The following is a 26,852-nucleotide window of genomic DNA, read 5'->3' on the forward strand; positions in this document are numbered from 1 at the left end:
GCTATATCTGTTAAGTAGCATGTTCTGTATATTCCAAGCTATAGAATATCATCTTAATAAATCACCAATAATGAAATAAAACCTGGAAAAATGTTTGCTTAACTAGCAATAATGAAAATAATAAAGTAATTGATTCTTCTAGTAGGTAGCACAACTCAATGATATTCTATTCTCACTATAGAAAATGAATAAAATTTTGTTTCCACACAAAGAGGCTATCAAAAAGTATACTAAAAGGCATTATTACAGAATAAGAATACTGGATAATTTATCGATATAAATATCATTCCAGTATTCCCATTCATAATTGCATTTGCAGTTTTTAAGAAGGTATAACATTAGATTTATTTTCTTATTAAATCTAAATGAATAAACTTCAAGAAACAAAAAATATACATCTATCTGTGCTTAAATCTCATTAAATCTCAACTTGTGAAGTGCAGGTGGGGTTTCCAAAGGAAAAGCACAGGTTAAAGCAGTAGGGGGATCACTGAAGAAGTTGAACGCTCACTGTGAGAGTCATCTCTGAATTTGCCCTGAAAAATGCTGGACAATCATTGCTTGGGATTGGTATCTTCAGCAGAGAGAGAGAGCAAATGATTTGCATCACAATGAATCCAAGGAAGAATAATCCACTCCATTTTCCCTAACACCAACCTTCAGCAGTTTTGAGACAGCAGATGAATAACCTTGTCTGTGTACAACCAGATTTTTCAGTCATTCAAGTAGTGGGAGGGCAGAACAGTTTCATCTGATTTAAAATTTTGAAGTAATGTGTATCGCTCACCCTTGAGAACAAAATTTAGACTCATTATATGTGGGAATGTGTCCAAGACTGTGAACAACTTTTGGTTTTATATCTATGTGCCACGAGATTTTCACAGCCTCTAGTTTTAGAGCCAATTGATTTTGAGATAATAACAAAGGTTCCTTTGAAGAATTACCATTTAGAAGTAAAAAATTTCAGAGAAACCACAGATTTGGCAAATTATAGGGAACAAGGAAGAGGCTTCATTTGGAAGGAAATCCTTAAAAATTTCATAGAAAATACAGTGTGATCGGGGAGGATTTAGAAAGAATAGAGAAAGATAATGCTTAAGTTGTCTATCTCCTCAGATGCTCACATTTTATTGAAAAAAAATGTTTAGACTTGAAATATTTAAGCAAATGGCTTTCATTAATCTAACTCTCTCCTTCCCCTGATCTTGGACCCCGACTGAAGCAAAACATATAATCAAACACAATAAAATCATATTCTAAATTACTGGCCACTAACCCACTGTCCCTCTGTGCTAATTTGTTATCTTCTGTTTGTCTACCAATTTACTCACTGTCCTATATAATCCTTTCTTTCACTACATCTGACTTTAAATCTCCAACACTCTCTCCTCCTTACTATTAGCTGGTACTTTTGCTTCTCTTTTAACTAATACTATAGAATAAATCAAAAGAGAATGGCTACCTGAACTATTCCATCTGTTCATATACTGTGGTCAGATTCAATGTTTCCTCCTGCTCATACAGAGGGACTATCACTGCTCTATACTAAGGCAAACTTGTCCATTTTTTGCATTCAGCCCCATCTCTTTTCACCCGTTCGAGGAGTGCCCCAGAAATGGCCCCTTCTGCCATAAGTTCCCTAAACTGATTCTATTAGTAAACAGTAATGGACTCTTGTTTACTTTAAAAAACAGAAAAAAAATCTTTCCATCATATAATACTTTCCTCTATTTTCTTCATAGTTACTCTGATTTATCTTTCTTTATTTTTCTGTTCTCAAATATATCAAGTGATTTTACTCCAGGAGCTCTGTGTGTGCTCTAAATTCAAACTGCAACCACTTCTACATGATGGTTATATGATTTTGCATCTGCATCACGTTGACTCCCTTCAGGTTTTTCTTAAAATTTCATCTTATCATGGAGGCCTTCAATGAGGACTATTTATAATACAGCACTACACCCCTAGCACCCCCTACTTCATATCAAACCTAACTCTGCTTCTGTTGTATCTTTCCTCCTAATTCTTGTCCCTCTTTGACATACCACATATTCAGAATATGGATTTTTTTTATTACAGTGTGAGCTCCATGAGGATAGGAGATACTTAATATTTTAATGATACACTTTAGCCAATGAAATATAAAATTAGAGATACAGAGAAAATGACAATTGAAAACAAAATATGTGATTTGTCAAAAAGAACAACAAATAGTACAGTGGTAAAACTACTGACTTTTCCAGTTTAATTTAGTCAGTTCAGTGGGAAACACTGTATTATCTGGGAAGTGGAATTTAAACCCAAAAGGTATGCAGCAGCATAGTTTACTTATCAGTTGAACAAAAACTTTAGTTATTAAGATTAAGATCCAGTGTTCATTAGTGCATGACACAAATAAGAATACCATACATTGTTGACATGAATGTAAGTGGGCAAAGCCTCTTTGGAAAGCAATACGTAGTGTCTATTATTATATTTCTTTTAACAAACATATTCCACTTCTGTGGCAGTGCATTACAGAAATAGGCACATGTGTATCTCTAGATATACACAAATATTTTAAAATATTTAAAATTGATACACATATGAATTCATGTATACATATATGAATAATATACTTAATGAGATAAAATAAATCAATAATGAACTTATTAAAAGGAAGGCTGGAAGAAAGGAAAAAAAGAAGGGGAATGATTATATTCTAGCTGTGATATAGTACATCTTGAGTGATAAGATCTAAAATGTCAGGGTAGCATAGTTACTTGTAGCTTTGACTCTATAAAAATGTCCATTTCTTCATACACTCTACTAATGTCTACAGTTAAAAAGCTAAGCTGTTCTTCAAGGTTTGCCAAATATGAGAAAACTGTGTGTGGAAGCACTTTGGTTATATAATATTAGAACTTACTATGTTATCTGCAAATTTGGAAAACTCAGCAGGGGCCATAGGAAGGGAAAAGTCAGTTTTCATTCCAATCCCAAAGAAAGGCAATGCCAAAGAATGGTCCAGCAACTGCATAATTGCACTCATCTCACACGCTACTAAAGTAAAGCTCAAAATTTTCCAAGCCAGGCTTCAACAATACCTGAACCATGAACTTCCAGATGTTCAAGCTTGTTTAAGAAAAGGGAGAGGAAACAGAGCTCAAATTGCCAACATTCATTGGATCATCGAAAAAGCAAGAGAGTTACAGAAAATAATCTACTTCTGCTTTATGCCAAATGCCAAAGCCTTTGACTGTGTGGATCACAATAAACTGTGGAAATTTCTTCAAGAGATGGGAATATCAGACTACCTAACCTGCCTCTTGAGAAATCTGTATGCAGTTCAGGAAGCAACAATTAAATCTGGACATGTAACAACAGACTGGATCCAAATAGAAAAAGGAGTATGTCAAGGCTGCATATTGTCACCCTGCTTATTTAACTTATATGCAGAGTACATCATGAGAAATTCTGGGCTGGAAGAAGCACAAGCTGGAATCAAGATTGCTGGGAGAAATATCAAAAAGATCAGATATGCAGATGACATCACTCTTGTGGCAGAAAGTGAAGAGGAACTAAAGAACCACTTCATAAAAGTGAAAGAGGAGAGTGAAAAAGTTGGTTTAAAGCTCAACATTCAGAAAACAAAGATCACAGCATCTGGTCCCATTACTTCATGGCAATAGATGGGGAAACAGTGGCTGACTTTATTTTGGGGGACTACAAAATCACTGCAGATGGTGATTGCAGCCACGAAATTAAAAAACACTTACTCCTTTGGAGAAAAGTTACGACCAAACTAGACAGCATATTAAAAAGCAGAGCCATTACTTTGCCAACAAATGTCTGTCTAGTCAAGGCTATGGTTTTTCCATTGGCCATGTATGGATGTGAGTGTTGGACTATAAAGAAAGCTGAGCACTGAAGAATTGATGCTCTTGAATTGTGGTGTTGGAGAAGACTCTTGTGAGTCCATTGGGCAGCAAGGAGATCCAACCAGTCCATCCTAAAGGAAATCAGTCCTGACTATTCTTTGGAAGGACTGACGCTGAAGCTGACTCCAATACTTTGGTCACCTGATGCAAAGAACTGACTCATTGGAAAAGACTATGATGCTGGGAGGGATTGGGGGCAGGAAGAGAAGGGGACGACAGAGGATGAGATGGTTGGATGGCATCACCGACTCAATGAACATGAGTTTGAGTAAACTCTGGGAGTTAGTGATAGACAGGGAGGCCCAGTGTGCTGTAGTCCATGAGGTCTCAAAGAATCAGACATGACTGAGAATGAACTGAACTGAACTGAATTGATGCTATCTTCCCTTTTTTGGCCAAAGCAAGGGTTGCAAGAGGAGGATCAGATTATCCTAACATAAACACCAGTCTGTGCAAGGAGCTAGCATGCTTATGTTTTGGACTTTTCAGTTATGCTATGCAATCTGATGCAGTAAAGGTTGATTCCCTGCTCTTATTTTGGAATCCACCACAGGAACTAAGGGGGAAGAGACTACTGCACATTACTGATGGAGAAGGTCAAAGTAGCAAAATTTTATTTCCAATAATATAAAATTCTTAATGTTTTTGAAGAAATTTCTTTATAAATCAATGGGTCGCAGTTTGCATCTTTGTGTAACAATGTTAAAAAAAAAAAAAAAAAAACCTCCAGATTTAGTTCTTAAAGATGTATATAAGTCAAGTGTTTCCAAGAGAAACAGGACCCAAAGGATTTCCATATATAGAAATAAATTATTTTAAGGAATTTGCTTGTGCACTTATAGATATTGGCACATCCAAAATCTGCAGGGCAGGCTGGCAGGCTGGAAACTTTTAAAATGCTTTAGTTGAAGTCTTAAATCTTTCTACTGCCAAATTCCCTCTTGCTAAAGGGGAGGTCAGTCTTTAGTTCAGTAAAAGCTTGCAACTTATTTGATGAAGCCCATCCACATTATGGTAAACAATCTATTTTACTCATAGTCCACCAATTCATGTTTATCTCATTCAAAAACCCTCTCACAGAAACATTTAGATTGTTTTGATCAACATTTGGGCTCTGTGGCCCAGCCAAGTTGTTAGGTAAATTTAAACATCACAAAAAATAAAATTAATTTACAATCTTTCTACTTTCTCAAACTCAGTAGAGAATCCACATATAGAAAAATATAAAACTGAGACTATAATGCATTTATTTAGCATATAAATTTAAAATAACATTTTATTTTTTGTTTGCTTTAAAATGATGTAAAGAAAGTCTTGACTAGGGGCACCATGAGCGAATTTTTTCCAAATATAAGAAAAATCATATTACTGATTATACATTGTATGTTCAAATATGTATGTGTATGTGTTTTTGTACCAAAACAATATTCACAGATTTTCTTCACTCAGTGCTACAACCTAATTTAAATTACAGCTTTAAATGCATAGTTGCTGGCTACTGTAAATAACAACAACAACAACAAAAATAGAGCTATGTAATAAATATGAGGTGTAGTGGTATTACCCACAATCAGTTGGTGGATTTCATAACCTATATTGGACTTGTGTTTGCAGTAGAATGGTAAAGAGGTATAGGTATACTAGAAAACTGTATCATTTATAGTATAAATCCTCCATTTTACACAGGAAGAAATTTACCACAGACTATAAGTACATTCTCTTTCCATAAACTTTTCATTGACAGAACAAGAACTAGTATGTAAATCTACTCATACTAATCTCTGTCAGCAGAAAAAAATGACAGTCACATAGATACCCACATATGAGAGTCATAATCTTTAAAGGTTTTCCTTATTTTAATTATATTTCTATACAGACAATGAAAAACTTACAGAAATTAAGTCCAGTTTTACAATATCCCAATTACGTTCCTTTTCTTTTTTATTAATGTGATTATGATAGATGCAATTTTACTATTTCAAACTAATATCTTACCTTTGCATATAATATACATATATACAATTCCAAAAATAATTTTTGTTATTTTTTATATTTCCATATATAAATATAATAAGTAGTGTGATTTTCAGTTCAGTTGCTCAGTCATGTCCGACTCTTTGCGACTCCAAAAACTGAAGCATGCTAGGACTCCCTGTCCATCACCAACTCCCGGAGTTCACGCAAACTCATCCATTGAGTCGGTGATGCCACCCAGACATCTCATCCTCTGTCATCCCCTTCTCCTCCTGCCCTCACTCCCTCCCAGCATCAGAGTCTTTTCCAGTGAGTCAACTCTTCGCATAGAGGGGGCAAAGTACTGGAGTTTCAGCTTTAACATCATTCCTTCCAAAGAACATCCAGGAGTGATCTCCCTTAGCATGGACTTGTTGGATCTCCTTACAGTCCAAGGGACTCTCAAGAGTCTTCTCCAACACCACAGTTCGAAAACATCAATTCTTCAGCGCTCAACTTTCTTCACAGTCCAAATCTCACATCCATACATGACCATTGGAAAAACCATAGCTTTGACTAGATGGACCTTTGTTGGCAAAGTAATGTCTCTGCTTTTGAATATGCTATCTAGGTTGGTCATAACTTTCCTTCCAAGGAGTAAGTGTCTTTTAATTTCATGGCTGCCGTCACCATCTGCAGTGATTTTGGAGCCCCAAAAGATAAAGTCTGACACTATTTCTACTGTTTCCCCATCTATTTGCCATGAAGTGATGGGGTCGGATGCCATGATCTTAGTTTTCTGAATATTGAGCTTTAAGCCAACTTTTTCACTCTCCTCTTTCACTTTCATCAAGAGGCTTTTTAGTTCCTCTTCACTTCCTGCCATAAGGGTGGTGTCACCTGCATATCTGAGGTTATTGATATTTCTCTCAACAACTTGATTCCAGCTTGTGCTTCTTCCAGCCAAGTGTTTCTTATGATGTACTCTGCATATAAGTTAAATAAGCAAGGTGACAATATACAGCCTTGACGGACTCCTTTTCCTATTTGGAACCAGTCTGTTGTTCCATGTCTAGTTCTAACTGTTGTTTCCTGACCTGCATATAGGTTTCTCAAGAGGCAGGTCAAGTGGTCTTGTATTCCCATCTCTTTTAGAATTTTCCACAGTTTATTGTGATCCACACAGTCAAAGGCTTTGGCATAGTCAAGAAAGCAGAAATAGACGTTTTTCTGGAACTCACTTGCTTTTTCCATGATCCAGCAGATGTTGGCAATTTGATCTCTGGTTCCTCTGCCTTTTCTAAAACCAGCTTGAACATCAGGAAGTTCACGGTTCACGTATTGCTGAAGCCTGGCTTGGAGAATTTTGAGCATTACTTTACTGGCATGTGAGATGAGTGCAATTTTGTGGTAGTTTGAGCATTCTTTGGCATTGCCTTTCTTTGGGATTGGAATGATGAAAACTGACCTTTTTCAGTCATGTGGCCATTGTTGAGTTTTCCAAATTTGCTGGCATATTGAGTGCAGCACTTTCACAGCATCATCTTTCAGGAATTGAAATAGCTCAACTGGAATTCTATCACCTCCACTAGCTTTGTTCATAGTGATGTTTTCTAAGGCCCACTTGACTTCACATTCCAGGATGTCTGTCTCTAGGTGAATGATCACACCATCGTGATTATCTTGGTCTTGAAAATCTTTTTTGTACAGTTCTTCTGTGTATTCTTGCCACCTCTTCTTAATATCTTCTGCTTCTGTTAGGTCTCCAATACTTTGGCCACCTCATGCGAAGATTGACTCAGTGGAAACAACCCTGATTCTGGGAGGGATTGGGAGCAGCAGGAGAAGAGGACGACAGAGGATGAGATGGCTGGATGGCATCACGGACTTGATGGACGTGAGTCTGAGTGACTCTAGGAGTTGGTGATAGACAGGGAAGCCTGGCGTGCTGAAATTCATGGAGGTCGCAAAGAGTCAGACATGACTGAGTGACCGAACTGAAATGATGGAGGGGTGGGCTGTGAATCTGTCTGTTCTATCACCTTCAATGCATCTTTTTTTTTTTTTTAATTTGTGCTTCATGCAGGTGCTGTCATCCATCAACTGAAGTATTTGGCTCTTGTGAAGGTATTTTCCTGCACAGTTGTTCAAACTGATGTTGCTGAGGGGACAAATGCTAGAAATTCCTATGTTGCTAGTTTGCTGACATCACTTCTCCCCTCATTTATATTATACATTACTTTTATACATTCAGCTTTTGATAAGCAGTTTTCTTCTTCGGAGTGGGGTTGCAGAGGGAGGAGGACTGTTGAATAGTGCCACCATGAACATTCACAAATGTATCGGTATTCTTTTGGAATGCTCTTATGGAGCCAAAAGATAAGCATAAGCTCAGTTTTAGAAGTTGTTCTCAGAGTCATTTTCAAATTTATAGTCTCACCAGCAATGCATGACAATAAATTGCATTTCCATATTGCTGCTAACACCTGGAACCGGCAGTTATTTTAATTTTAGTCATTCTTGCTTTTGTAAATTTGTAGCATTTTTTGATGACTGATGAAGTTGTACATCTTTAAATATGTTTATTGCTTATTTAAATATTTTCTGATATGAAGTATTGTTTTAAGTATCTGGGCTTTTTTTTTTTTTTTTCTATCAGGTCATCTTTCTTTATTCATTTGGGCATTTGAAAAAAAAAAAGACCTAAGTACAATGATTATCTTCTAATTTCATAGGCGGTCTTTATACTTTCTTAATTGTGACTTTTGAAGAATAGATATTGTTAATTTTATTACAACTCATTTATCTTTCCTGTTACAGTCAGTGCTTATTGCAACATGTTTGAAAAAGAAACCTATCCTATGTCCATATCATAAAGGTATCTTCCTACCCCTTCTAAAATCTTTATTGTTTTAACCTTTATTATCATATGTGCAATCATTCTCAATGTACCCCAAAATAAAATTTAAATGTATATGACAAAAAATTATGGATACATGTGTGCATGCTAAGTTGCTTCAGTCATGTCTGACTCTTTGTGAACCTATGAAGTGTAGCCCATCAGGCTCCAGTGTCCTTGAGATTCTACAGCTAAGTATACTGGAGTGGGTGCCGTGCCCTCCTTCAGGGGATTTTCCAGACCCAGGGATCAAACTTGTGTCTCTTACCTCTCCTGCATTGACAGACAGATTCTTTACTACTAGTATCACCAATACTAATGCCACTAGCTGCTAAAATTAGCCAAAAATGAATAAAAATAGAAAATGTCTGAAAAATTTTTTAACAAATTTGACTTAATAGGCATTTGTAGAACACTTTATGTAAAACTGTAGTATCCACATTATTTTCAAGTGTACATGGGATATTTAGTAAAGTGACTGTACACTGAACCATAAGGAAAATGACCAACAATTTCAAAATATTAAAATCATCTGTGTTTTTCCTGACCTTAGTGGGTCTAATCTAAAAATTAGCAATAAATAGATAAGAGGGAAAGGGTATGTACTTAATGAACTATCACAAATGCTTTCTCTCAAAAGACAGGTATAGTGCTGATTAGAAGGAGATCAATAGCCTTACATATATGCATGAGAAAAGATGATACGAAGACAAGAGTTAACAATATTTCATTTAAGGAAGCTAGGGAAATAATAGGAAAATCAAATGTAAAGAAAAAAAGATAAATTATCAAATCTGGAGCTGGAATCAATGAGAGAGAAAACAAACATGTAGTATAGCAAATCAACAAACTTAAAAGCAGTCCATTGAAAAAGTTTATTTAATTAATATAATTAGAGTAATATGGTAAAAATAAGAGTAAATAAAATTACCAATATTGTTAATAAAAGCAGAATATCACACTGTATCTTATATATATATATATATATCCATAAAGTAAGAAGTGAATATTGTATACAACATTACATTTTATAATTTGGATAAAACAGATCTATTTCTCTAAATAATTATATTACCAAGTATGAATGAAAAAGAAATGCAAACTATGAACAATCTGGTTTCATCATTTTTAAGGATTACAAATCCATTTTATAAAACTGTGAAAAAAGGAAGACCAGTGATATGATAACCTCACTGATGAATTTTTCCAAACCCTTAAGGATGGAAGAGCACTAGTCTTATGCAAATTCTTTCAAAGTATAGAAAAAGTTAGGCATTCTCATTTTTCCAGGATAAACTTTATTCAAAACAAACTTGGCAATCTAATTTACATAAAAAGGTCTTTCTAGTTTTGAAAATTTGACTTAAGGTTATATCTTGTGTAATTTTTGTTTTATAATTTCTACCTTAACTGTAGCTGAATCCTCTTTATTGTCCCTACTATTATTTGCTTTATTATCTCTCCTTTTACTTGATTAGTTACTTTTATTTTATACTTAGAAAACACAGTAAATATTAGAGGCAACAAGGAAATGATCTTATAACTATTTTGAAAGAGAGCATAAGTATAATTTTAGAGCATGAGTGTATCTAAACTGAAAGAGAAGGAAGAAATCCCTTCATTTGTGAAGGGTATCATGTGCATGTACAGTATGGACAGCAAAGTTCATGCTGTGGGAGTCCATCTACCTAGAATTCAATGCTGGTCCCTAATTAACTTCCAAAAATTCAGTTTATTCATTTATAAAATGTTAGAGCTGACTTCTATTACTCATAATTATTATAAAGAAAATTAAGTGATTGTAAATTCCATAGACTAAAGTTGACTTTGATATGTTCTCGGTATTATGTATTTTAAAATGATACCTTTATTGGTAGAAGTTGTGCAGGCCAAGTTAAAGCACAGGTTCAGAAAGATCTCTGTATCTCTGTAATTAAGTGCTGTGCAAAATTAGTCAACCTATAAGGGGCTCTGGATCCAATTTCTACAGAATATATTAATAGATTGCTTACTAGTGAGGCTAAGATTTGAAAGACTTTGGGCAATGACTAGTTTTGAGACAAAATGAATTTTATCATTATTAACAGTTATGCATTGAAAGTAAAGGTCCCCTGTGTGATTGAGGGCCTCTAGGATATGAATTCCTAGAGGAGTTCAGCAGTTTCAAGATTGACAGTTCAATGCCTGGTGGTGGTTTAGTGTTTAAGTAGTGTCTGACTGTCGCTATCCCATGGACTAGCCTGCCAGCCTCCTCTGGCCATAGGATTCTCAAGGCAAGAATACTGGAGTGGATTGCCATTTCCTTCTCCAGGAGATCTTCCCAACCCAGGAATCGAACCTGGGTCTTCTACACTGCAGGCAGATTCTTTCCTCACTGAGCTACAAGAGAAGCCATGTCATACAGAAGAAAAAGGCTAAGATGATGCTTTGAATAGGTTCCCTTCTGACAATGGAGTTTCTGCTGGTTCTTCAAATTTTTATAAAGAATGAATTGAAGTATCTGAGTATTACACAAATAGAAGACTTAAAATCCTTCTATTTGAGCAATACTTAACAATAATCCAGAATAACAGTATATAGATGCATAGTATGGTGACAAATATACACACAAAATTGCAGAAATGTTGTAGAATTTTGTTTCTTCTTAAGTTTCTTAAACATCAGGGCACTAGAGTTTGTAGAGGACACTTACTTATTATTCAAGTCTCTTTGGGTATTAAAAGTATCTCTCTCTCTTTTTTTTTCTTTTCTCTGGCCAATAAACATGTCTCTTGAGGAACTTTCTATTTTGTTTTTGTTTCTGTTTTGTTTATTTATTTATTTAATGGTATATATTGGAAAACTCAGCAGTGGCCACAGGAAAAGGTCAGTTTTCATTCCAATCCCAAAGAAAGGCAATGCCAAAAAATGCTCAAACTACCGCACAGTTGCACTCATCTCATATGGTAGTAAAGTAATGCTCACAATTCTCCAAGCCAGGCATCAGCAATACAGGAACCATGAATTTCCAGATGTTCAAGCTTGTTTTAGAAAAGGCAAAGGAACCAGAGATCAAATTGCCAACATCCTCTGGATCACCAAAAAAGCAAGAGAGTTCCAGAATAAACATCTATTTATGCTTTATTGACTATGCCAAAGTATGGAGGAGCTGGAAGACTTTGAGCAAATACGGAAAATGTATTTGTTCCACTCATGACGAAGGTTGGGAACTGGAACGAGCATAACAAAGGGTTACGAGGGTTCATCGAGTGCCTGAGGCTGGGAACGGATGAGGAAGGGTCATACACCCGGCCTTGAGGTGTTCAAAGGCTTCCTTTTGACCATCTATTTTATGTAGCAGGGACTGTTGTTTCATGATAAGACTCCTTTTAGAGTTTCACCAAGGCTGTTATGTCTTGGGCGGTGGGAACTGTATTTTATGCTTGAATGCTTTGATGTTTATCGAGAAAGGCTACATGCAAGTCTGCTTTATGCTCTGCTCCCTGAGACCATAAAACTGTGCAGCTGATAATAAACTTTGTCAGTCCACTAGAGGCTGTCCCTGAGTGTCTCTTTCAGAGCGCAGTTCTCCGAGCCTTACACCAAAACCTTTGACTGTGTGGATCACAATAAACTATAAAAAATTCTGAAAGAGATGGGAATACCAGACCACTTGACCTGCCTCTTGAGAAACCTATATGTTGGTCAGAAAGCAATAGTTTGAACTGGACATGGAACAACAGACTGGATCCAAATAGGAAAAGGGGTACATCAAGGCTGTATATTGTCACCCTGCTTATTTAAATTATATGCAGAGTACATCATGAGAAATGCTGAGCTGGAAGAAGCACAAGTTGGAATCAAGATTTCTGGGAGAAATATCAATAACCTCAGATATGCAGGTGATACCACCCTTATGGCAGAAAGTGAAGATGAACTAAAAAGCCTCTTGATGAAAGTTAAAGAGGAGAGTGAAAAAGTTGGCTTAATGCTCAGCATTCAGAAAACCAAGATCATGGCATCTGATCCCATCACTTCATGGGAAATAGATGGGGAAACAGTGGAAACATTGTCACATTTTCTTTTTGGGGTCTCTAAAATCACTGCAGATGGTGACTGCAGCCATGAAATTAAAAGATGCTTACTCCTTGGAAGGAAAGTTATGACCAAACTAGATAGCATATTCAAAAGCAGAGATATTACTTTGCCAACAAAGGTCCGTCTAGTCAAGGCTGTGGTTTCTCCAGTGGTCATGTATGGATGTGAGAGTTGCACTGTGAAGAAAGCTGAGCGCTGAAGAATTGATGCTTTTGAACTGTGTTGCTGGAGAAGACTCTTGCAAGTCCTTTGGACTGCAAGGAGATCAAACCAATCCATTCTAAAGGAGAACTTATGACCCAGCAATCCCACTGCTGGGCATACACACTGAGGAAACCAGAATTGAAAGAGACACATGTACCCCAATGTTCATCACAGCACTGTTTATAATAGCCAGGACATGGAAACAACCTAGATGTCCATCAGCAGATGAATGGATAAGAAAGCTGTGGTACATATACACAATGGAGTATTACTCAGCCATTAAAAAGAATACATTTGAATCAGTTCTGATGAGATGGATGAAACTGGAGCCGATTATACAGAGTGAAGTAAGCCAGAAAGAAAAACACCAATACAGTATACTAACACATATATATGGAATTTAGAAAGATGGCAATGATGACCCTGTATGCAGGACAGCAAAAAAGACACAGATGTGTATAGCAGACTTTTTGACTCAGAGGGAGAGGGAGAGGGTGAGATGATTTGGGAGAATGGCATTGAAACATCTATAATATCATGTAAGAATCGAATTGCCAGTCTATGTCCGATGCAGGATACGGCGCACTTGGGGCTGGTACACGGGGATGACCCAGAGAGATGTTGTGGGGAGGGGGGTGGGAGGGGGGTTCATGTTTGGGAACACATGTACACCCGTGGTGGATTCATGTCAATGTATGGCAAAACCAATACAGAATTGTAAAGTAAAATAAAAAATAAATTTAAAAAAATAAAAAATAAATAAAGGAGACCAGTCCTGGATGTTCATTTGAAGGACTGATGCTGAGGCTGAAACTCCAATACTTTGGCCACCTCCTGAGAAGAACTGGCTCATTGGAAAAGACCCTGATGCTGGGAGGGATTGAAGGCTGGAGGAGAAGGGGACAACAGAGGATGAGATGGCTGGAAGACATCACTGACTTGATGGAGCTGGGTTTGGGTGAACTCCAGGAGTTGGTGATGGACAGGGAGGCCTGGTGTGCTGTGATTCATGTGGTTGCAAAGAGTCGGATGTGACTGAGTGACTGAACTGAACAGATTCATTAAAAGGCTTGTGTAATTTTGTCTGTAACTGGGAAGAAATGCTGTCCTTTGAATTCTGGTCTATGCACTGTCATCTGTGTAGACCTGTATCTGCACTGCAGGACAGTCTGGTCGGGCCACAGAGTATTTTCATTTTTGTTTTCAAAAGAGAAAAAAAGTTAAGTTGTTGCTGTCCTTGGATTCAGGAAAGTTGTTTTGGTCCTCACTTGTTGGCATACTTCACCCACAGACTTCCTGGGTACACAGGTTCATCTTGTCTTTGAATTAAGACTGGCCATTCATTAACCTTGGTTATCTGTTTCCATTGTCCCTCTCCATATAGCTCTCAGTAGGACATTGGCCTTCAATTTAGTGAGTGACCACCTTCATTACTCACAGAAATATGTTATTTTTGTATTAAAGAAATATTAGAAAAACTTTTATTAAGATTTAGTCTACTGAAAATTTTTCTCTATCTACCCATGTAGTACAGCTCTTTTACTTTGTTGCATGTATACTTTTGTCATAAGTTCACCCTGACTGACACTAAACTGAACTGAACTGAAGTTCACCCTGACTGACACTAAACTATTTTTAGACTTTCAGTTACCTTAACACTCATCTGCCTCAGAATTTAAGTCTTCAGGTTATGTAGCCAAAACACAACCAGTCTGTTACTGTGTGCTTCCCTTCTGACTCATATAATTTCCTGCACTCTCAAGTCAGAAGTTAAAAAGGCAGAATTTTCTTGAGAAAATAAAGGCTAATTATTAATTATATATTGAGGTCTTTCTACCAATGGTATATGATAATGCTGAACATTAAAATAGGCCTGGATTTTCAGTTCATTTCAGTCGCTAAGTCATGTCTTACTCTTTGTGACCCCATGAATTGAGGCATGCCAGGCCTCCCTGTCCATCACCAATTCCCTGAGTTCATCAAAACTCATGTCCGTTGAGTTGGTGATGCCATCGGCTATCTCATTCTCTGTCGTCCCTTTCTCCTCCTGCGCCCAATCCCTCCCAGCATCAGAGTCTTTTCTAATGAGTCAACCCTTCTCATGAGGTGGCCAAAGTACTGGAGTTTCAGCTTTAGTATCAGTCCTTCCAAAGAACACTCAGGACTGATCTCCTTTAGAGTGGACTGGGTGAATCTCCTTGCAGTCCAAGGGACTCTCAAGAGTCTTCTCCAACACTACAGTTAAAAGCATCAATTCTTCGGCACTCAACTTTCTTCACACTCCACCCTTCACATCCATACATGACCACTGGAAAAACCATAGCCTTGGCTAGATGGACCTTTGTTGGCAAAGTAATATCTCTGCTTTTGAATATGCCATCTAGGTTGGTCATAACTTTTCTTCCAAGGAGTAAGTGTCTTTTACTTTCATGGCTGCAATCACCGTCTGCAGTGATTTGGAGCCCAGAAAAATAAAGTCTGACACTGTTTCCACTATTTCCTCACCTATTTCCCATGAAGTGATGGGACGGGATGCCATGATCTTCGTTTTCTGAATGTTGAGCTTTAAGCCAACTTTTTCACTCTCCTCTTTCACTTTCATCAACAGGCTTTTTAGTTTCTCTTCATTTTCTGCCATAAAAATGGTGAAATCTGCATATCTGAGGTTATTGATATTTCTCCTGACAATCTTGATTCCAGCTTGTGCTTCTTCCAGCCCAGCATTTCTTATGATGTACTCTTATATACAGCCTTGACATACTCCTTTTCCTATTTGGAACCAGTCTGTTGTTCCATGTCCAGTTCTAACTGTTGCTTCCTGACCTGCATATAATTTTCTCAATAGGCACGTCAGGTGGTCTGGTATTCCCATCTCTTTCAGAATTTTCCAGTTTATTGTGATCCACATATTCAAAGGCTTTGGCATAGTCAATAAAGCAGAAATAGATGTTTTTCTGGAACTCTCTTGCTTTTACCATGATCCAGCGGATGTTGGCAATTTGATCTCTGGTTCCTCTGCCTTTTCCAATACCAGCTTGAACATCTGGAGGTTCATGGTTCATGTGTTGCTGAAGCCTGGCTTGGAGAATTTTGAGCATTACTTTACTAGCGTGTGAGATGAGTGCAGTTGTGTGGTAATTTGAACATTCTTTGGCTTTGCGTTTCTTTGGGATTGGAATGAAAGCTGACCTTTTCCAATCCTGTGGCCACTGCTGAGCTTTCCAAATTTGCTGGCATATTGAGTGCAGCACTTTCACAGCATCATCTTCTAGGATTTGAAATAGCTCAACTGGAATTCCATCACCTCCACTATCTTTCTTCATAGTGATGCTTTCTAAGGCCTACTAGACTTGACATTCTAGGATGTCTGGCTCTAGTTGAGTGATCCCACCATCGTGATTATCTTGGTTGTGAAGATCTTTTTTTGTACAGTTCTTCTGAATATTCTCACCAGCTCTTAATATCTTCTGCTTCTGTTAGGTCCCTGCCATTTCTGTCCTTTATCGAGCCTATCTTTGCATGAAAATTTCCTGTGATATCTCTAATTTTCTTGGAGAGAAAGGCCTGGCTTTCAGAAAGCTTAAATATGTCATTTTTCTTTAAAAAAATAATGATTTTCAACAATATGTCACCATCAGTGCTTCCCATGTTTTGTAGGGCTATACTGTCAAATAAAATAATCATTGGTCACAGTGGCTGAGCTTCCCAGGTGGCTCAGTAGTAAAGAATTGCCTACAAGTGCAGGAGATTCTGGTTCAGTCTCTGGGTTGGGAAGATCTCCTGGAGAAATAATGGCAACCTATTCCAGTGTTCTTGCCTGGAGAATTCCATAGAGAGATGAGCCTGGTGGGCTACAATCCATGTGGTCCCACGAGTTTCAGACACAACTTAGTGACTGAATAGCAAAAAGTCACAGTGGCTATTGAGTAATTGAAATGTCAATTGTTTACATTCTGATGTACTGTAAATGAAAATTATTTAATTTGAAGAATGATTAATGAAAACACTTAATATAAATATACTTAAATGATATTTAATATTGGTTTCACATTGAAATAATTTTTATATATTTTGTGAAGTTATCTTTAAGAAATATGCCTGCCAGAAATTTATAATTATCTATGTGGCTTACATTATGTTTATTTTGGGCAGTACTATTCTAGAAACTGAAATGAACAATCTGTGTGACTAATCTGGACATTGACTCCTCATTTCCCTTTGATTTCCTCTGAAAAAAACTAATTTCTCTTGTGGCTTCATCTGGATGAATGAATACAAAAAAAAAAAAGAAATAAAAACAAGCTAGAATATATATGTGTGTGTATATATATACACATATATATTTAATTTTTATATTATTTTAATTTAAAAGTATAAATTACTTACAATATTATACTAGTTTCAGATGTACAATTAGTAGTTCATTATTTTTGTATATTACAAGATGATTACCGCTATAAGTATAGTTACCATCTGTCACCATATAAGGTTGTTACAATATTATTAACTATATTTCCTATGTTGTGCATCTTGTCCTCATGAAATATTGACATTATACCTGGAACTTTGTAACTCTTAATCCTCTTCAAATATTCTACCTATCCCCCTACCCCCTTCTTCTCTGGGAACCACTAGTCTGTTCTCTGGAACTATGAGTCTGTTTCCGTTCCATTTTTTTTTGTTTGTTTTATTTTTCAGATTCCATATATAAGTGGAATCATATTGTATTGGTCTTTCTCTGTCTGACTTATTTTACTTTAGCATAATACCTACTACTTCCATTCATATTGATGAAAATGGCATGATTTCATTCTTTTTAAGGATGAGTAATACCCCATTGTAAATATATATCATCCATTCATCTTTATCCATTCATCTACCTATGGAAACTTAGGTGACTTCCATTTCCTGATAGCTCAGTTGGTAAAAAATCTGCCTGCAATGCAGGAGACCTGGGTTCGATCCTCTGGGTTGGGGAGATCCTCTGGGGAAGGGAAAAGCTACCCACTCCAGTATTCTGGCCTGGAGAGTGCCATGGATTTTAGTCCATAGGCTTGCACAGAGTCGTACACGACTAAGTGACTTTCACTTTCTATCTCAGCTATTGTAAATAATACTAGAAATGAACATTGGGAACATATACCTCTCTGCATTCATTAAAAAAAAAAAAATTCCTTCAGGTAAATAGCCAGAAGTGGAATTACTGGATAGTATGGTTCAGTTCAGTTCAGTCCCTAAGTCATGTCCGACTATTTGCAACCCCGTGGACTGCATCACATCAGGCTTCCCTGTCTGTCACAAACTTCCAGAGCTTTCTCATACTCATGTCCATCATGTTGGTGATGTCATCCAACCACTTCATCCTCTGTCATCCCCGTCACCTCCTGCCTTCAATCTTTCCCTGTATCAGAGTCTTTTCCAATGAGTCAGTTCTCCACATAAGGTGACCATCTTTTTGGAGTTTCAGCTTCAGCATCAGTCCTTCCAATGAATATTCAGGACTGATTCCTTTAGGATGGACTGGTTGGATCTCCTTTCTGTCCAAGGGACTCTTAAGAGTGTTACCCAACACTACATTTCAAAAGCATCAATTCTTTGGCACTCAGTTTCTTTATAGTCCAACTATCACATTCATATTTGACTACTGACAAAACAATAGCTTTGACTAGATGGACCTTTGTCCACAAAGTAATGTCTCTGCTTTTTAATATGCTATCTAGGTTAGTCATAGATTTTCTTCCAAGGAGCAAGCATCTTTTAATTTCATGGCTTCAGTCACCATCTATAGTGATTTTGGAGCCCAAGAAAATAACATCTCTCACTGTTTCCATTGTTTCCTCATCTATTTGCCATGAAGTGATGCAACTGGATGCCATGATGTTAGTTTTTTGAATCACTCACCTAGAACCAGACTTCCTGGAATGTGAATTCAAGTGGGCCTTAGGAACAAAGCTAGTGGAGGTGATGGAATTCCAGTTGAGCTCTTTCAAATTCTAAAAGATGATGACTTTAAAATGCTGCTGATGAACATAGATGCAAAAATGCTTAACAAAATTCTAGAAAATAGAATCCAACAACATATTAAAAACATCATGACCATCATACATCATGACCTAGTGGGCTTTATTCCAGGGATGCAAGGATTCTTCAATATCCACAAATCAATCAAAGTAATACACCACATTAACAAATTAAAAAATAAAAACCATATGATTATCTCAATAGATGCAGAGAAAGCCTTTGACAAAATTCAACATCCATTTATGATAAAAACTCTCCAGAAAGCAGGAATAGAAGGAACATACCTCAACATAATAAAAGCTATATATGACAAACAAACAGTAAACATTATCCTCAATGGTGAAAAATTGAAAGCATTTCCCCTAAAGTCAGGAACAAGACAAGGGTGCCCACTCTCACCACTACTACTATTCAACATAGTTTTGGAAGTTTTGGCAACAGGAATTCGAGCAGAAAAAGAAATAAAAGGAATCCTGAAGGGAAAAGAAGAAATAAAACTCTCACTGTTTGCTGATGACATGATCCTCTACATAGAAAACCCTAAAGACTCTACCAGAAAATTACTAGAGCTAATCAATGAATATAGTAAAGTTGCAGGATATAAAATCAACACAGACATCTCTTGCATTCCTGTATACTAACAATGAGAAAATAGAAAGAGAAATTAAGGAAAAAATTCCATTCACCATTGCAACGAAAAAATAAAATACTTAAGAATATATCTACCTAAAGAAACTAAATACCTATATATAGAAAACTATAAAACACTGGTGAAAGAAACCAAAGAGGACACAAATAGATGGAGAAATATATCGTGTTTATGAATTCAGTTCAGTTCAGTTCAGTCGCTCAGTTGTGTCCGACTCTTTGCGACCCCATGAATCACAGCACGCCAGGCCTCCCTGTCCATCACCAACTCCCAGAGTTCACTCAGATTCACATCCATCGTTTATGAATTGAAAGAATCAATATAGTGAAAATGAGTATACTACCCAAAGCAATCTATAGATTCAAAGCAATCCCTATCAAGCTACCAATGGTATTTTTCACAGAACTAGAACAAATAGTTTCACAATTTGTATGGAAATACAAAAAAACCTTAAATAGCCAAAGCAATCTTGAGAAAGAAGAATGGAACTGGAGGAATCAACCTGTCTGACTTCAGTCTACTACAAAGCCACAGTCATCAAGACAGTATGGTACTGGCACAAAGAGAGAAATATAGATCAATGGAACAAAACAGAAAGCCCAGAGATAAATCCATACACCAATGGACACCGTATGTTTCATAAAGGAGGCAAGAATATACAACGAAGGAAAGACAATCTCTTTAACAAGTGGTGATGGAAAAACTGGTCAACCACTTGTAAAAGGATGAAACTAGAACACTTTCTAACACCATACACAAAAAATAAACTCAAAATGGATTAAAGATCTAAACATTAGACCAGAAACTATGAAACTCCTTGAGGAAAATATAAGCAAAATACTCTCCAACATAAATCACAGCAGGATCCTCTATGACCCACCTCCCAGAATATTGGAAATAAAAGCAAAAAATAAATAAATGTGACCTAATTAAAATTAAAAGCTTCTGCACAACAAAGGAAACTATAAGCAAGGTGAAAAGACAGCCTTCAAATGGAAGAAAATAATAGCAAATGAACCAACTGACAAAGATTTAATGTCAAAAATATACAAGTAACACCTGCAGCTCAATTCCGGAAAAATAAACGACCCAATCAAAAAATGAGCCAAAGAACTAAACAGACATTTATCCAAAGAAGACATATAGATGGCTAACAAATACATGAAAATATGCTCAACGTCACTCATTATCAGAGAAATGAAAATGAAAACCACAATGAGGTACCATTTCACACCAGTCAGAATGGCTGCTATCCAAAAGTCTATAAGCAATAAATGCTGGAGAGGGTGTGGGGAAAAAGGAACCGTCTTACACTCTTGGTAGGAATGCAAACTATTACAGCCACTATGGAGAACAGTGTGGAGATTCCTTAAAAAACTGGAAATAGAACTGCCATTGACCCAGCAATCCCAGTGCTGGGCATACACGCTGAAGAAACCAGAATTGAAAGAGACACGTGTACTCCAATGTTCATTGCAGCACTGTTGATAATAGTCAGAACATGGAAGCAACCTAGATGCCCATCAGCAGATGAATGGATGAGAAAGTGGGGGTACATATACACAATGGAATATTACTCAGCCATTAAAAAGAATACATTTGACTCAGTTCTAATGAGGTGGATGAAACTGGAGCCTATTATACAGAGTGAAGTAAGCCAGAAAGAAAAACACCAATACAGTATACTAATGCATATATATGGAATTTAGAAAGATGGTAACGATAACCCTTTATGTGAGACAGCAAAAGAGACACAGATGAATAGAACTGTCTTTTGGACTCTGTGGGAGAGGGAGAGGGTGGGATTATTTGGGAGAATGACATTGAAACATGTATGTTATCATATGTGTAATGAATCTCCAGTCAAGTTTCGATGCATGATACAGGGTGCTCGGGGCCGCTGCACTGGGACGACCCAGAGGGATGGGATGGGGAGGGAGGTGAGAGGGGGGTTCAGGATGGGGAACACATGTATACCCATGGTGGATTCATGTTAATATGTGGGAAAACCAATACAGTATTGTAAAGTAATTAGCTTCCAAATAAAATAAATAAATTTAAAAAATAAAATAAAATGCTGCATTCAATATGCCAGAAAATTTGGGAGACTCAACAGTGGCCACAGGGCTGGAAAAGTTCAGTTTTCATTCCAGGCCCAAAGAAGGGCAATGCAAAAAATGTACAAACTACCACACAATTGGACTCATCTCACACACAAAGTAATGCTTTGCTTTGAGCAAAGTAATGCTCAAAATTCTCCAAGCCAGGCTTCAACAATATGTGAACTGTGAACTTCCAAATATTCAAGCTGGAATTAGAAATGGCAGAGAAACCAGAGCTCAAATAGCCAACATTCTTTGGATCATAGAAAAAAAAAAAAAAAAAAACAAGAGAATTCCAGAAAAAAATACTTACTTTTGCTTTATTGGCTACTCCAAAACTTTTGACTGTGTAGATCACAGCAAACTGTGGAAAATTCTTAAAGAGATGGAAATACCAGGCCACCTTATTTGCCCCCTGAGAAAACTGTATGCAGATCAATAAGCAACAGTTAGAACTGGACATGGAACAACAGATGGGTTCCAAATTGGGAAAGGAGTACCTAAAGTCTGTAGATTGTCACCCTGTTTATTTAACTTATATGGAGAGTACATCATGCTAAATGCCAGGCTGGATAAAGCACAACCTGGAATCATGATTGCTGGGAGAAATATCAAAAATCTCAGACACACAGATGACACCACCCTTATGACAGAAAGTGAAGAGGAACTAATGAGCCACTTGATGAAAGTGAAAGAGGAGAGTGAAAAAGCTGGCTTAAAACTCAACATTCTAAAAACTAATATCATGGATAGTATGTTAGTTTCATTTTTAAAAGAATCTCCATATATATATATATTTATAGTGGTTGCAGCAGTTGCTTTCCCGCCAAAAGTGCACAAGGATTCTTTTTTCTTGACGTTCCCACCAACCCCTTTTGTTTCTAGTCTTTTTGCTAATAGCCACTCTGACATGTGTGAGGTGGTAATTCACTGTGTTTTTTTTTTTTACTTGCATCTTCTAGCTAATTAGCTATGTTGAGTATCCTTCATGTTTCTGTTGGCCATCTGTCTATCTCCCTTGGAAAATTATCTCTGCCCATTTTTAAATTCTATATTTTGTCTTTTTGAAATTGACTTGTATATGTTTATATATTTTGGATATTAACTCCTAATCAGACATATTATATCCAGTGATTTTCTCAACCAGTAGGCTGCTTTGTAATTTGATGAGATTTACTTTCCTGTGCAAAAGCTTTTTAGTATGATGTAGCGCCCCCTCCCCTTTTCTTCCCTTTTTGTTGCCTTTTCCTGAAGATGCAGATCCAAGAAAAAAAAAATTGCTAAGATATATGTCAAAGAGCATACTACCTGTTTTCTTCTAGGAGTTTTATGGTTTCTAGTCTTACTTTTAGGTTTTTAATTCATTTTTTAAATTTGCATTTATATATATAACACCAGAAAGTAGTCTAGTTTCATTATTTTGTATGTAGTTGCTCAGTTTTCACAACACCATTTATTGAAGAGACTGTCTTTTGTTATATGTATATTCTTCCCTTCTAGGTCATAGAATCAGTTCAGTTCAGTCGCTCAGTTGTGTCCAACTCTTTGCAACCCCATGAACTGCAGTATGCCAGGCTTCCCTGTCCAAAACCAACTCCTAGAGTTCACCCAAACCCATGTCCATCGAGTCAGTGATGCCATCCAACCATCTCATCCTCTGTCATCACGTTCTCCTCCTGCCCTCAATCTTTCTCAGCATCAGGGTCTCTTCCAATGAGTCAGTTCTTCACAGCAGGTGGCCAAATTATCCAAGTTTCAGCTTCAACATCAGTTCTTCCAATGAACACCTAGGACTGGTCTCCTTTAAGATGGACTGTTTTGATCTCCTTGCAGCCCAAGGGACTCTCAAGAGTCTTCTCCAACACCACAGTCCAAAAGCATCAGTTCTTTGGTGCTCAACCTTCTTTATAGTCCAACTCTCACATCCATACATGACCACTGGAAAACCATAACCTTGACTAGACAGACTGTTGTCAAAGTAATGTCTTTGCTTTTTAATATGCCATCTATGTTGATCATAATTTTCCTTCCAAGGAGTAAGCGACTTTTAATTTTATGGCTGCAGTGACCATCTTTAGTGATTTTGGAGCACAAAAAAATAAAGTCTGACACTGTTTCCACTGTTTCCCCATCTATTTCCCATGAAGTGATGGGGCCAGATGCCACGATCTTAGTTTTCTGTATGTTGAGCTTTAAGCCAACTTTTTCACTCTCCTCTTTTACTTTCATCGAGAGACATTTTAGTTCTTCTTCACTTTCTGCCATAAGGGTGGTGTCATCTGCATATCTGAGATTTTTGATATTTCTCCCGACAATCTTGATTCCTGCTTGTGCTTCCTCAAGCCCAGTATTTCTCATAATGTATTCCGCATATAAGTTAAATAAGCAGGGTGACAATATACAGCCTTGAAGTACTCCTTTTCCTATTTGGAATCAGTTTGTTGTTCAATGTCCAGTTCTAACTGTTGCATTCTTATCTGTACACTAGTTTCTCAAGAGGCAGATCAGGTGGTCTGGTATTCCCATCTCTTTCAGAATTTTCCACAGTTTATTGCAATCCACACAGTCAAAGGCTTTGGCATAGTCAATTAAGCAGAAATAGATGTTTTTCTGGAACTCACTTGCTCTTTTGATGATCCAGCAGATGTTGGCAATTTGATCTCTGGTTCCTCTGCCTTTTCTAAAACCAGCTTTAACATCTGCAAGTTCATGGTTCATGTATTGCTTAAAGCCTGGCTTGGAGAATTTTAAACATTACTTTAGTAGCTTGTGAGATTAGTGCAATTGGGTGGTAGTTTGAGCATTCTTTGACATTGCGTATCTTTGGGATTGGAATGAAAACTGACTTTTACTAGTCCTGTGACCACTGCTGAGATTTCCAAATTTTCTGGCATATTGAGTGTAGCACTTTCACAGCATCATTTTTCACGTTTTGAAATAGCTCAACTGGAATTCCATCTCCTCCACTAGTCTTGTTTGTAGTGATGCTTCCTAAGGCCCAATTGACTTCACATTCCAAGATGTCTGGCTCTAGGTGAGTGATCACACCATTGTGATTATCTGGGTCATGAAGATCTTTTTTGTACAGTTCTTCTGTGTATTCTTGCCACCTCTTCTTAATATCTTCTGCTTCTGTTAGGTCCCTACCATTTATGTCCTTGTGCCCATATTTGCATGAAATATTTCCTTGGTATTTCTAATTTTCTTGAAGAGATCTCTAGTCTTTCCCATTCTATTGTTTTCCTCTATTTCTTTGCATTTGATCATGGAGGACAGCTTTCTTATCTCTCCTTGCTCTTCTTTGAAACTCTGCATTCAAATGAGTATATCTTTCCTTTTCTCCTTTGCTTTTCCCTTCCCTTATTTTCACAGCTATTTTTAAGGCCTCCTCAGACAGTCATTTTGGTTTTTTGCATTTCTTTTTCTCGGGGATGGTCTTGATTCCTGTTTCCTGTACAATGTCACGAACCTCCATCCATAGTTCATCATGCACTCTGTCTATCAGATCTAGGTCATGGTGGAGAGGTCTGACAGAATGCGGTCCACTGGAAAAGGGAATGGCAAACCACTTCAGTATTCTTTACTTGAGAACCCCATGAACAGTATGAAAAGGCAAAAAGATAAGACACTGAAAGATGAACTCCCCAGGTCTGTAGGTGCCCAATATACTACTGGAGATCAGTGGAGAAATGACTCCAGAAAGTATGAAGGGCTGGAGCCAAAGCAAAAAACAACATCCAGTTGTGAATGGGACTGGTGATGGAAGTGGGGTTTGATGTTGTAAAGAGCAATATTGCATAGGAACCTGGAATGTTAGGTTCACGAATCAAGGCAAATTGAAAGTGATCAAACAGGAGATGACAACAGTGAACATCGACATTCTAGGAATCAGTGAACTAAGATGGACTGGAATGGGTGAATTTAACTCAGGTGACCATTATATCTACTAGTATGGGCAGCAATCCCTCAGAAGAAATGGAGTAGCCATCATAGTCAACAAAAGAGTCTAAAATGCAGTACTTGGATGCAGTCTCAAAAACAACAGAATGATCTCTGTTCGTCTCCAAGGCAAACCATTCAATATCATGGTATTCCAAGTCTGTACCCTGACCAGTAACGCTGAAAAAGCTGAAGTTGGACAGTTCTATGAAGACCAACAAGACCTTATAGAACTAACACTCCCAAAAGATGTCTTTTTCATTATAGGAGAATGGACTGCAAAAGTAGGAAGTCAAGAAACACCTGGAGTAACAAGCTAATTTGGCCTTAGAGTACAGAATGAAGCAGGACAATGGCTAATCAAGTTCTGCCAAGGGAACGCACTGGTCACAGCAAACATCCTCTTCCAACAACACAAAAGAAGACTCTACCCATGGACATGACCAGACGGTCGACACTGAAATCAGATTGATTATATTCTTTGCAGCCAAAGATGGAGAAACTCTATACAGTCAACAAAAACAAGACCGGGAGCTGACTTTGGCTGGGATCATGAACCCCTTATTGCCAAATTCAGACTGAAATTGAAGAAAGTAGGGAAAACCACTAGACCATTCAGGTATGATCTAAATCAAATCCTTTATGACTATACAGTGGAAGTGAGAAATAGATTTAAGGGACTAGATCTGATAGACAGAGTCCCTGATGAACTATGAATGGAGGTCATAGAATAATTTCCCTAATTCATATTATTCTAGTCTCAACTATGAGTTCAGAAATTTTATGGGCACCTGGAGTATCAGGAATTTATGTTCAAAGATTTCTTTAGATATTTTATGATTAAGTCCACTGGTAAAGGAGAATCACTTTTGGACAATTTCAGTCACGTTGTGGTTGTTGAATTTCTAAGTCATGTCAAACTATATTGCAACTCTACTGGACTGCAGTATGGTAGACTTCCCTGTCCTCACCACATCCCAGAGGTTTCTCAAACTCATATCCATTAAGTAGATGATGACATCCAACCATCTCATCTCCTTTCTCATCCTGTGAGTTGACTCTTTACATCAAGTGGCCAAAGTCTTGGA

This window comes from Oryx dammah, unplaced genomic scaffold (assembly GCF_014754425.2).
Source record: "Oryx dammah isolate SB20612 unplaced genomic scaffold, SCBI_Odam_1.1 HiC_scaffold_20, whole genome shotgun sequence".
Lineage (NCBI taxonomy): Eukaryota > Metazoa > Chordata > Mammalia > Artiodactyla > Bovidae > Oryx > Oryx dammah.